This window comes from Austrofundulus limnaeus, unplaced genomic scaffold (genome assembly GCF_001266775.1).
Source record: "Austrofundulus limnaeus strain Quisiro unplaced genomic scaffold, Austrofundulus_limnaeus-1.0 Scaffold14, whole genome shotgun sequence".
NCBI classification, from domain to species: Eukaryota; Metazoa; Chordata; class Actinopteri; order Cyprinodontiformes; family Rivulidae; genus Austrofundulus; species Austrofundulus limnaeus.
The window spans coordinates 3,671,638-3,684,478 of NW_013952416.1; the positions used below are offsets into that span (position 1 = coordinate 3,671,638).

The 12,841-nt window shown below is 36.1% G+C and overlaps 1 protein-coding gene across 1 annotated transcript in view; it reads right to left on the minus strand.

Moving 5' to 3' along the window:
* grid2 (glutamate receptor, ionotropic, delta 2) overlaps positions 1-12,841 on the minus strand; it is a gene marked incomplete in the record, with an annotated part of 448,996 nt that overhangs the window by 379,871 nt on the left and 56,284 nt on the right.

Consider the following 12,841-nt stretch of genomic DNA (forward strand, 5'->3'; position numbering starts at 1 on the left):
GTATTTTTACAGTCTTTATTTTACAGTTAAAGTAAATGCTTATCATATAAAGTCTAATGTTACAACTAATCGGGGATCTCTTTGAAACGAGAAATATCAGCTGCAAGCATTTGCAACCTGTGCAACAAAACTTGGAACTTTCATGATTGTTTCCAGACATTTTGGAGACTCCTTCACTAATGCCATTTGCAAACTATTTGCCAATAGTCACAGATCAGTGGAATACTATGCACATTAAATTATGCTCAGATTGGTAAATCAATCCCTGCATGTATTTTTTATGCAATGCTTTGAAATTTAGGTTTGCGCTGCATCTTTAATTGCAACAAAATCAAACGCTAACAGATTGTGCTTATTTATTTTAAATAATTGGTATATGGGCAGTACACACTTCAGTGAATGTTACTTTTCATTTTTTCCTTTTGTTTTATTTATTTTTACCTTCATGTCTCTTTTACCATTCTTTCACCCCCATTCATTGTCAGTGTGTAAATTGATTTGCTCACGAGTTAAAGAGCCTTGCAGCCTGGAGAATTCGGAGTCACAGTTCACCTGCACTGAAACCCTTTGTCTCGGTGTTGCATTAAGTTGTGTTTAAAGTTCATTCTCTTTTTCCACACCTCTCACCTCATTGTTCCCGTTCTTCCCTACACCACATGCAAGCAGAATGCCCCCTCCTCATTTCTACTGACTTCCTGTATTTATACAAGTTTGTGCTTCCACCGARATGAATAAGAAGAATTTAAATAGAAGACTTGTAGAAAAGCCTTAATTCATCCAAATATTTGAGAGTACTTCACATTGTGAGCAACAAGGGATGGGAATAACGGACAACTGACGTCAAAGTTTTTTTTTCTCGTCTTGTCAGTTCTTAACAGGTGTTGGCTACTTGCCGCTTGTTTGCAAATCAAAGCTGACTCAGCTTTCATCCGGCCAGGATTGGTCGACCATTTTAAAAAGCAGAACAAAGGGCAGAGAGCCAGACGTTAGAGTACATGTAAGCCTTTGCCAAGATGTAAGTAAATGATAATTAGAGTGATAGCAGGATACCTTCTAAATGACCTAAGCTGTGTCTCCAGTGTACCTGCATAACACTGATAGCAACTGTGCAATGATAGCTGCATTTTGTTGCCCAATTTATTTTGTCTGCTCAGTCGACACGCTGCATGAAACAAATGAGTAGAAGAAAAGCCGAAGCAATTCTCATTCACTCTGCACACTGCCCCTAACGTCTAATCTTTCCCTTGATTCCGTCTTTTCTCATCTTACCTTTAAGACACCCACCTCACCTCTTTCTGTTCCGCTTTATAGTTGTGTCCCACCCACTCATTGCCCCCTGCCTCTTCATCATACCTTTGCCATGCCCATTCCCTTCCTACCAATGCTCCTCATCTCTCCTCATTTATCTCCACCTCACTCCCAGAACACTCCCCCATCCCCTATATCGCCTTAACCTCCCATATTTATACATCCTTCTCTTAATGTTGCCATTTCCCTAAGAGTCCCTCTTTTCTCCCTTTTTTGCCCTCTTTCTCCTTCTTTTCTGCTTGTTCAATATGAGACAAGGTGTGACATTTAATCTGAMTAAACTTGTTTTGCTTTAAAATGCTTGAAAAAGTTTGTGTGTGAACAACAGAGACTGAGGTTGCATTAAAAAAAGACCTACAAGCATTGATGGAACTGTTCAGATGATTTTGGATGTTTTAAATGTTTATTATTAAGATTATTTCAGACCATCAATATATTTGTTCACTATATTTGTGTTTTTGTATGAAAGGTTTTAAAAAAGTCAATGTCAGACACAATTGCATTACTGCAATATTTTACAATAGTATTGCAAGTGAGTGTTTTCCTGAAATAGTGGTAAACAAAAAAATACACAAGTAAATGTGAAAATTTAGGTGAAGTAAAAAAAAAAAGAAAAATCTGTTTTTGAGCCCCTTGAGTATTTAAGCAAAGTTTCCTGATTAATGCTAAACATTTGGCAGGATTCAGCCAGAAGCATTGGTAACAGGCTCCAGAATTACACATCTTCAGTGTCGTATTATATTTCAGGGAAGGACGGATTTTCAACAATRCCCCTCTTGCCCTACTTCCTCTTCAAACTGCATGTCTTCAGGATCTTTAGACATTTATATTCCTCCCATGCAACTCTTCAAGCCAGCGCTATCAAATCTGATCCTATTCTCAGTTCCCCATAGTCTAAACTCCCAAACATCTGAACTCTCCTCCTTTTTGTCTCTTTCCCTCCCTGGAGTCCTCCTCTTTCACACTGCTTTCTGTCATGCTTTTCTCTAATTCCATCAAAGTCCCTCTTTCATTTTAATCCTTCCATCCTTTCAGATTTGTCCTTTGCCTCCTCCACACACATGCAAACACTTTTTTTCTCCATCTTCACCTGCTATCCTCTGGCAGTTCTTTTCTCTCACTCTGTATCTTTATTTCTTTCACTCCCACCTCCCAACCATCTTCTGTTGTTTATTTCATCTCAGCTTATTTAAATTATCTTCTTTCATTCTGGCTTTTGTTCTGAATATCCCATCCTCCTTTTCTCGTTCATTCATCATAGCTGTCGTAGTTTTGTCCATCATCTAGACACTTTGGTTTTTATTTCATTTTATTTTATTGTTCATGTTGTGTGTGACATCACCACATGCTCCTCTGTTGAAGCGCAGTCTTGGTGTGTACAAAGAGCACACAGCCACAAGAACACTTACAAAGACAGAAAAAAAACACCAAAGAAAGAATAGAAATAAGGAAAACATGCACAAAAATACACAAACACAAATACATTTGTCTTATAAATAAGCTTCAGTAAACCTGTAAACCAATAGAGAAATTTAGAATCTAAATTGGCAATGACACGAGTAGTTATGTGCATGTGTGCATTTTTTTATCTATTTCTTGTTCTCTGTATTACTCTGTTTTATTAATATTTTCTGTATTACTGTATCTGTCTATATGTTCACACACAGTAAAGCAAKGCRAGTTGTCCTTGGTTTCCCTCCAACACTTACTTTTATCCCTTTTTGTCCATTTCAACATCTCATTGTATTGAAACACTTTCTCTCTTCTACTTTCATAACTTTAATCATCCTCACCTTTTTATCTATCTCTCCATCCTTCTGGTCCTCAAGGCCTGACCCTAGTTCATCACCGKCCCCAAAGAACACCTTCTGTTCTAAACCTGCACCATTCACGCTCATATTTCTCACTAATTCATTCACACAAACACACACAGATGTTACTAGCTGTAAGCACTGAGTTAGTTAAAAAGTAATAAAAGCAATAATAAAGCCCCTCCGTTAGCACTTGGAAATCCTGTCGTACAAGCAGACTAAAACACATCGTGTGCACCCATGTATCACCTTAATTAAAATGCAGAAAAAAAAGAAAATTGACTGCACTTCCATCTGAGATATAGTGAAGATATTGTATTTTTAATTGCGGGGGGGGAGGGGATGTTGTACGAAATTCAGTTCCCCTGTGAAAATCTGTTCCCCCTGTGTTGGGAGGGCTGGACCAGTGATTCTCTKRAAGGTTAACCAGTAGGGAGAACAGATTTTCACAGGGAAACTGGATTTCGTACAACAGGGGGTTATAATATAGCATGTATACATACTGCAATGATAATAGATCAAATATATAAGCTATACGAGTTATTTAGCTAGAAATAACATTTCATAAGTTGGCCTAAGTTGTTGAAAACAGTGTGACAGCACCTTAAGGTAACAAAAAAGCTGAAAAGMCTGTTGAATTGGAATATCCCCATTTCAATGTACTCATACTAATTAACACAAATCAACAAAGAGACAATCCAAGGTGTTTACATGAGTATTAAACATTGGATTKAATTTTGAAAATCCAAACTTGAGTTGAGCTGATTAAATGTTCAGTTATCCACTGTAGCTTTACTCAAAAAGTCATATATAATGGATATTAGAGTTTATAGCTCTTGCACAATTTTTCAAGCATAATTAAACAAAACTGTTATGTGCAGACATCAAAAGAACATCTTGTTAGATGAATGTTTTAAAACTGTCAAAATAGATCTGTAAGATTTTTTTTGATTAAAAATAAACCCTATGAGTAATAATAGCACCCCCCCTAAGGTAAATTATTACAAACAAAGCCATATATGTAGCTTTGAATGTATAATCAGATCACTGTAGACAGAAAGATTGTGAGACTACTTTTCTCCTGACCGTGATCACTAGTTGCTGCTGCTATTTTTAAGGTTTCCATGTGTGCATGCACATATTCATATCAGGCAGAACCAGAAGCTGCCAAAGCGCCAGCCAAATAGCCAGCCAAAGGTGTTCATTCAAAAACCAGCACATCAGCAGAAGCTCTCTGCACACACATACAGATAGCTCCAAGTGGCTGTTGTTTTATTCATCACTGCAGTGAGGTAGGTGGCCGTCAGAATCCAACACCCACAGACTGTTGTACATCAGCCATAGATGGCAGAGTGCARGTCTTTGTTTGCATGGATTTATTTGGGTGTGCTTGCAGTAAATGCATCGGTTGTCATATTTAAAGACATGCTGGTGAATTAATCTGTAATTGAAAAGGTAACAAGGCTGGGATGTTTGTCGTTCGGTCTAAACTGTGTCCTGTAAATTTTCTCTCATTGGCATCAAAACTCTGTCACCACAGGCAGGGGATCAACAGAGTTATAGAAATTACTTGTGTCGCAACTATGCATAAAAAATATGCCTCTTTATAGGTTTATACTTAGGAACTGGTTGATTCAAAGAAAAAGACACCTGTACAAACATCAACCACTCGTCGACAAGTTACATTCAATATCGCTTTTTACATTTTTTACCAAAAAAAAAAAAGAAAGAAAACAAACATGAGTAGTGCACTTTAGCAAAGCTCCTACGGCTACATACCAAGAAAAAAATATCTAACTATTGGAAGAAAGTTGGATTGAAAGCTTTTTTCAATACTATCCACTAATTACTGAAATGCTAAGCAGGAAACAACTTTAATTAAATATGCACCACTTGATGTCAAGCTGTAAATTAAGTAAAAGTGGAGAGAGTCGCATCTTAATGAAAATTACAACTGACCTTGGTGTACTCACTGCATTCAAAACAGGCCCTTAGTTAAGCAGTAAGCCTGCSCCCCCATGCTAATGGCAGCATATAGATACACATTATCAAGCATTTGATCTGACAGAAATGCACTCATATTTTTCAATCAACTGGTTAGGATTAATCTTGAAAATATTATAATGATAGCAAAAGCAATTAGTAAACAACTGGAAAGAATCTGCAGCCTGTAGTCAACAGATGTGGACTGAGAAGTGAGCAATATTTAACAGCACGTTGCTGGTGAGTTTCCCAATAAGAATCGATTTGTTAACTGAATTTTTGTTATGCTGTGAATTGCTGAAAAGGACTGCATCTTTTCTATGAGCCCTATAAGCTCTGTTCATGACCAAAGTGTAAGTCTTTCCTAGTCTATTAAAAATACATACATGTGAGTTTCTAACAAATTACCCCTCTGTCTTAAGCGAGCATGCATAATTTGGCCATCAATCTGTACAGTTTCCACTCAGCTGAAATAAGCAGTCTCCGCCTACACTGCTGTACATTTACTTTAGAATCAACACATTCATGCTTTTTTAATGCATGTGCACCAAATACAAAAAAAAAAAAAACATTTTTTAAAAGCCACTGCACCAAGTTTGTTTATTTTCCTTTAATAATGAACAGTAAACATAYTGTTGTTAGGCAAGTCATATTTACACAGATGGTTTTGCCATTTAAGTTAGATAGTCAGAGAGTATTTGACTGCATTTTAATCAAAAATATTTTTAGATGTTTAACAGTTTAGAGCCAACATAAATGCAAATGTTATCTGAAATGGCATCTGACAAACTGAATCACATTATTTTCCAGCTCAAAGCTTTTTGTGACAAACTTTGTTGAAAGAGGAACAGTTTAAAAGACATGATGCAACATAGTGTTGAGAATCATTTTAAAATTGAAAGTGGCATAAAAAGAATAAGGTACTGATCATGACATAAGAGAGGCACCTAAGTCAGGAAAAGTTGTTTTTTTTTCCATGAAGTTAACCAGTTGCTGGTATAATCTCTTGGTATAAAACTGATTAATGCTGTAAAGAAAAGGCAGTACAATCTGAGAAGACATAAATAATGGAAGGATCAAAAATTTGTCCTCGCTGCTTTATGACTTTATTTTGATTTTTGTTGTAGATAAATGAAACTAACTGCACAATAAATCTGGTATATTTCATTGGCCTAGCTGTTGTCTACAGTGTTATTTGTCAGATAATAAATTAAAACAACGCACACAAAAATACTAAGTGTGCAAAATCTTGGGCTTTTCTTTCTCATTGTCAAAGGGAGACAGAAGCACCATCAGTGCTGGCCTATTTCCATTACTGTTCCCAGGAACAACCCTAGCAACTTCTCAAATCTGACATTAAAATACCCAACACATGGTGGTACACTAAAATCTTTGGTGAGCCCTACTTTCTCAGAAAAAAAAATCTTATTATCCGCAACTGAGCTTCAGAGTCAGCCACACACATTGGGAGAGAGCTGCCGGTTGTCATGCAGAATGGTCTGGATAGACAAATCCATAGATCTAATGCATCTCATTCTGGTTTGAGGCTTCTATCCATTTCACAGTATTATATGAAACTAGATTTTACTTGTTGGGGTCTGTGCTAACTTTTACATCTCTGAGCACAAGAGAGAATGGCTTCATGTGTCCATCACTGGATTTGTTTCTGAGTGCCAGCACAGTGAGGTTTTGACCTGAGGCTGATATCAGTTGTACTCAAATAAGTAAGTCCTATGGAATATTTTGGTCAGTGGAAAATTGGACCTTTTTCTTAAAGGTGGAACCTAGATGTATATGTGTTTCATTATTTAGAAAGTTATCTTGACACAATTTTGATTGTTCTAAAATTTATCCATAAAATAGTAATTCAAAGCAGTACAAAGGAGGGGAAAAATGGTACCATGTAACAATTGATACAATTATGTTGGAACCATATTCATTTTGAGATTAGTGCATTTCCAGAGCAATCTGCTTTCCACCACATGCAAATTAATCCAAGAGGTTTGCATTTGTGATGCCAATCTGCTTTCCCAATCTGTTTCAAGACCAAGTCTTCCATCACACTCTGATTAGGTCTTTCTTTGGGGCTTTGATAAAATRCATGACATATTAACTGAGAGATATTCAAATTTAGAGCAAATTATTTCCCTTGAACTTGTCTTGTAAGAAGATCTAAGCTTGGCAAATATGGTCAGCACACTTGTACATCCTGGTGGGCAGCTGTAAAACTTAAAATTCATCTTTCATCCGTTCAACCAGAATGCAGATAAGGCTGTGGTTATGGGACTTTGTGCCAATGGCTATGCTCCCAATAAAACTGCAGTCAGTTTATTCTGATAAGTCTTTAAAGTTTTTATTGCAATACTGACACAGTAGGCACKTCCATTGAATACAAATAAAAACTTACTATGAATATTATGCCAATTTATCTTGCTTGAAATTTTTACATGTTCAGGAGTTTCACTATGCTCACAGTTTTAAACACTGTGTGTCTTTCCACAAAATAATCTTTGTTGCTTGTTTAATCACATCAGTGTGTTTCAGAAGCAACCAATTGTTTGCAAAAGATTTTTTTTCTGATCAAATGTGCGAAGCACTTTTTCCAGGAGCTGTTTCATCAAAAAGAACATGCCTATTCAATGTCAGAAAAACCTTCAAGCTTTAAAATGTATAAGTTTGTGAAACTGAATTTTTTGACCCACTATTCAATAAAACTATTGTAAGATACACTGCATTTGTTGAACAACTGCCTAAACTCGACTTGGCATTCGCACCTAACTGAGGAAACTGGACAACTCCCTTCATTTTTGTCTTTTTATTTTCTCATGATTGTTCGATGAGTTATAGATTGATATTATCGAACAATAAACAAATTTACATAAATTAAATGCAAATCATGGTTTCAGTCAACAAACTGAATACCCTTAATAAAAAATATTGGATTCTTAACATTAACTCAAGATTTTATTCATCTTAATGTAACAAAWATTTATGCATACAATCTTGTAGAAAAAAGTAAAGTCTAACAAATACATTCACATTTCTCTTGTTAATAAAAAAATAAAATAAAACATGCATACCAAAAGCACGTGGATGCCAAACAATGAGCAGTAAACTGAAGCAAATAAAAGCAAACAGCTGCTGACACTAATCAAACATTTCTCTACCTGAAGGTCAGGTAATCACACCTACTGCTGCTGGCACTACTCTGCCCTCTTATGTGCAAACTAACCACAAAATTGAATCAAATACCAAATTATTATAAACACTGACTGCAAACTGTTATTTTTATGCAACGTAACACAAATTCATCAACACTAGACCAAAGCAAGTCACAGAATTAATAAAAGCAACTCTTAGATCACTGCTCTAAAAGAAAAGCTGTATGATCCCTACATCAGTTTTTGCATAAAAGTTGCCCAAGTAAAGCAATAATTGTAAGCTTTACATTACATTTGAATTTGTTGCTGGATTTTTTTTGTTTATATTTCCATAAATTACCACAGATATAATGTTTTTGTCTAAGACCAACTGAAAAACCAACATGTCCTGTATGTGGTATTTTCCATCTGGTTTGTGAACTACATTCTCAGATTTTTAGAATTTAACATCTATTTGTACAATTTAAAAACATGAATGCCATATTAGAAGTAGATTGTGAATGAAAATATATGGACTAACCTGTCTCTGTGTGATAACTTTAGAATTTCATGATTCCCCCACATCCACCACTCCACCCTAAATATGCATGCATGGGCGTATCAACATTTTTTGGTCTGTTATTTTGTCTTTTGAGAGACAGACTCTTGCTGCTGCGCCAAACTTCAATGACCAAAGGTGGTTTAGTTTGTTCTTTTGAAACCAAAGTCAGGAGGGAAATTTGTTTAAAATCTCTAGAATCAGCTCGACACATTGATTCTCTCTCTAGTACTTTGTATTCTATTCAGCTGTGTATTTTAATGGCTAAACGTGATCATGTGGAATGGTGCCATCAGTGATGTAATAATGCAAGTTGAGTTTTCTTCACACACGTGCCTGTGTTTTCACAAGAAGGCAGTTTTCTCATTATGCAGGGCCATCTATAAACTCAGCAGGGGTGCAATGCTTTGTAAAGGGCGTGAGAATRCACTCATTAAGACAATTATTTGAAGAATGGGGACTTGTATCAAGTTTGTTTTTCCCTTAAAGAACTCTAATAACAAGTAAAGCATTCAACTTGAAAATGGTGGCAGCCTAAATGTAAAGTCACAAATTGGGCTTTTTTTAATTATTTATTTTTTTGTAACTTTTGGGACGGTGAGTGGGTATGGATAAAAAAACCTGAACGGGGGCCTCGAAAGTGGTCCATTGCTCTCCCGAAAGTAGAGTTTTAATCAGATGAAGAACATAAGGTAGAAGCACTCKGTGCTTTGAACTTCTTACTTATAAAGGGGTCCCCAAAAATTGTTTTWCTTRYACTGCCCAGKGCCAGGCAGTAGCACATMCTTTGCAAGTAGTGTTTTTTTGTAACTTAGTAATGACTTGAATATTTTTCTTTGCAGATTATTTGTAAGATTCTACTCAATTAATGGTYAGAAATTTGCTGAACCTAACTCTACCACATACATAATTTCAGATCATTAAATGTAAGTGAATCGAGGGACAAATGTGTAAAATCAAAACTCAGTGCATTAGATGCAAGCTAAATTCACACACAGAATGAAATAACAGATTTTTTATTAATGTTAATTAATAAATCATTGTGGACCTAGCTTGRACAAAAACATAACCTATGCAGTTAAAAGCTTGGAAATCCACATTCTCCAGTTTAGAACTACGAAAATGCTTAGGCTGGAAATAAAAGTGTTTTTAACAACCTAAAATAATTCCTGTTTTTTTATCTTTTACTTTTATTTGCCATGGCCTGGATTACTGTGGATCCACACTAGCAAGCAAAGTGTTCACAAAATGAAAATGACTGACATAAGTAGGGTAAACCATCATAACAGCTCCTGGGTGTGATGTAGTGATGACCAGCTGGTCATGAGATTTACAGGTCTGACATTTTATGCAAAATGCATCCTTGACTTACATGCATTGGTTCCATTGTAGAGCTGCACGATATATCATTTGAGCATCATCAACACAACGTATGTGTGCTCAATAGTCACATTGCAGATCCTGTGACATAGGAGGAAACTTAAATAAACATGAAAAGCATAAGTCATTGCACTAAATGGCCATGTGTTACAGCTTTTGTTTTGCATGCAGCTTTGTGTAAAAAAAAAAGCTATTTTGTTGGGAAACTTCTGGGACAAGAATGGCAGCAGTTTTGGGAGAACTGTTGTCAATTCAAGAGCTGTAGAGGAAGATGAAGACCTTGACGAAAACGAGGAGGAAAGGAGATAAAATAAAATATAGTTTAGCATGAAAATATTAAAATGTGACTGAAACAGGAACTACGCTTGACATACAATCCACCAGTGTGTTGTCTCTTAAAGACCAGTGTATAAATAAGGAACAGATAGCCAAGCTGCTATTAGAGTTATTCAAGGGCCACACTTCATGTGATTACTGGCTTGAGAGTGTGCTGAAACAGTCAACCAACTGAGGAGAGATAACAGTGTTACTGTTAAATGATACCAGGACAAACTGACATTAATGGTAACAAGAGAGCTAACTACCATGTAAAAGCTGGCAATCAGGCCCATTTCAAAAGACCAGAGCCTGTTGTATCTCAACAACCGTCAGGACTGCCCTACAGGCCTGAATTAGATATCAYCACTCAATCAGCTGGAGGGTGCTGATGGACTGCAGACAGGCACAGGGACTGATAAATGGCCCAAATCTTAGGTTTGTGAAAGCGCTCTTTGACTTGATATAACCTTAAATACACTGGTTGGAGTCCTAACTGGCCACAACCTGKTCAACCAACACAAAATGGGGATAGGACTCCATGACAATGGTCAATGTGATGCCTGTAGCATTGAATTAGAGACCTCATTGCACTACTTAGYCCACTGCCTGCCTCTGAGTGGTCAAAGGAAAACTATTCTTGGGGAACCTTTTATGGATCCAGAGAAGCTCAGGACACGGTGTTTCTAACTGTGTCCTTCATCCGAGGAACGCAAAGATTTGAATGAAYATCAGTATTTTTGGGGGGAGAGCAATAAGCCCACATTTGAGGCCCCTGCTCTCATGAGTTCTTCACCCATGTTCTTCCTATGTACCATACCAAACAAAGCTTGAAACAAAGGCAACATTTTAGGTTTGTTTTTCTTGGTAAAACCTAATTCACATTTGGACATGACAAAAGAAAACATGGACACATGTCCCAGTAAAATAAAAGCAAGCAATAAAAATTAAAAATAACTGAATTATATGCATAAAACATACATAAAAAATACTTGTAACATGCAAAAAAAATTGGTAAAATCAGTGCAGATTCATCGTCAACAAGCTGGCAGCATAARGTAATGTGTTATTCAGGTCAATTGTTGAAAAWGCGTTTATTTTTTCATATTGCAAGAGTTAGAAAACATCAGAATGTTACTTTTTTCCAATATCGTGCAGCCCAATTTTATTGGTTTTGTGATTCTGCTTTAATTGTGTAACTTGACATTTTTGTAGATGGTGTTCAGTTAAATATTGAATGGCCTTTGTGACCTTTGCAACCATGTTGCAGAACCATTTTACAAATCAAAAACCTTTTTTACTGTATTCAGGTGCTTTGTGACCCACAGTATCGGCTGATACCAATTAAAGTAGATTTTTTTTAAACATCAGGTTACTAAGTGACTTTTAAAGGTTWCATGACTTAAAGTAAAAATACTCCAAGTGTTTCAGGATTTTACATTTACCTTGTTGATGTGAACTTCACCTAACCCACTGCTCCTTTTTTCTCTTTCAGCTTTTTTCCCCTCAGAACTGATTTTTTTTTTCCTTTATGAGTCATAGAATCTGACTGAATTGACTTCCACCCCCACATTTTTCACCCTCTGTCTAACTTGCACTGCTTTTTCACTGTCCACCACTGTCTTACTTTAACATGAACATGAGACAGAATTTTGAGATGAAAGTTAGAGTGAATTCTAAATTCATTTTAAATCTTTTTTTTACTATCTGTTTGCATTTTCAAGACAGAAATGCTAAAAAATACACCAGACCTGGAAAGACACACTCTTCCTACTAACGTGTTCTTTTCTTTCCTAACATTAAATAAAATCTGCTAAAGAAAATATTAAAAGAAAGTCCTAAACCTCCAGCGTAATACATTATCATAAATATCTGACATTGTTATTTTGTTTAACCATAAGTGCATGACATCTACATGTTCTGCAAGGATGTTAAACTGACTTTCTAATAAATCTAAATTACTGAAATAATGAAAAAGACAGTTTATCATAATACATTTTGTCTTGCTTGTTTGTCTTGTTCTTTAAGCAAGCTTCACGTCAAGGAAAAAAAATAATCAAAGATTCACCATGTCCCTGATCTTTAAAGCATCTGACAGTTTGAGTGTCAAGTTTGAAACAGTTTTAAAAAGGATGAAAACAAAGAAGAAAGAAAACAGGAGACAAGCCAATTAAACTGCGGAGACTTTAAGAACACTGAGGGAGTGTCCAACTTGTGCTATAAACTAGGAATGGAAGGAAGAAAGAAAACAGAAAGACAGGAAGAAAGAAGTGTGTGTGTGTGTGTGTGTGTGTGTGTGTGTGTGTGTGTGTGTGTGTGTGTGTGTGTGTGTGTGTGTGTGTGTG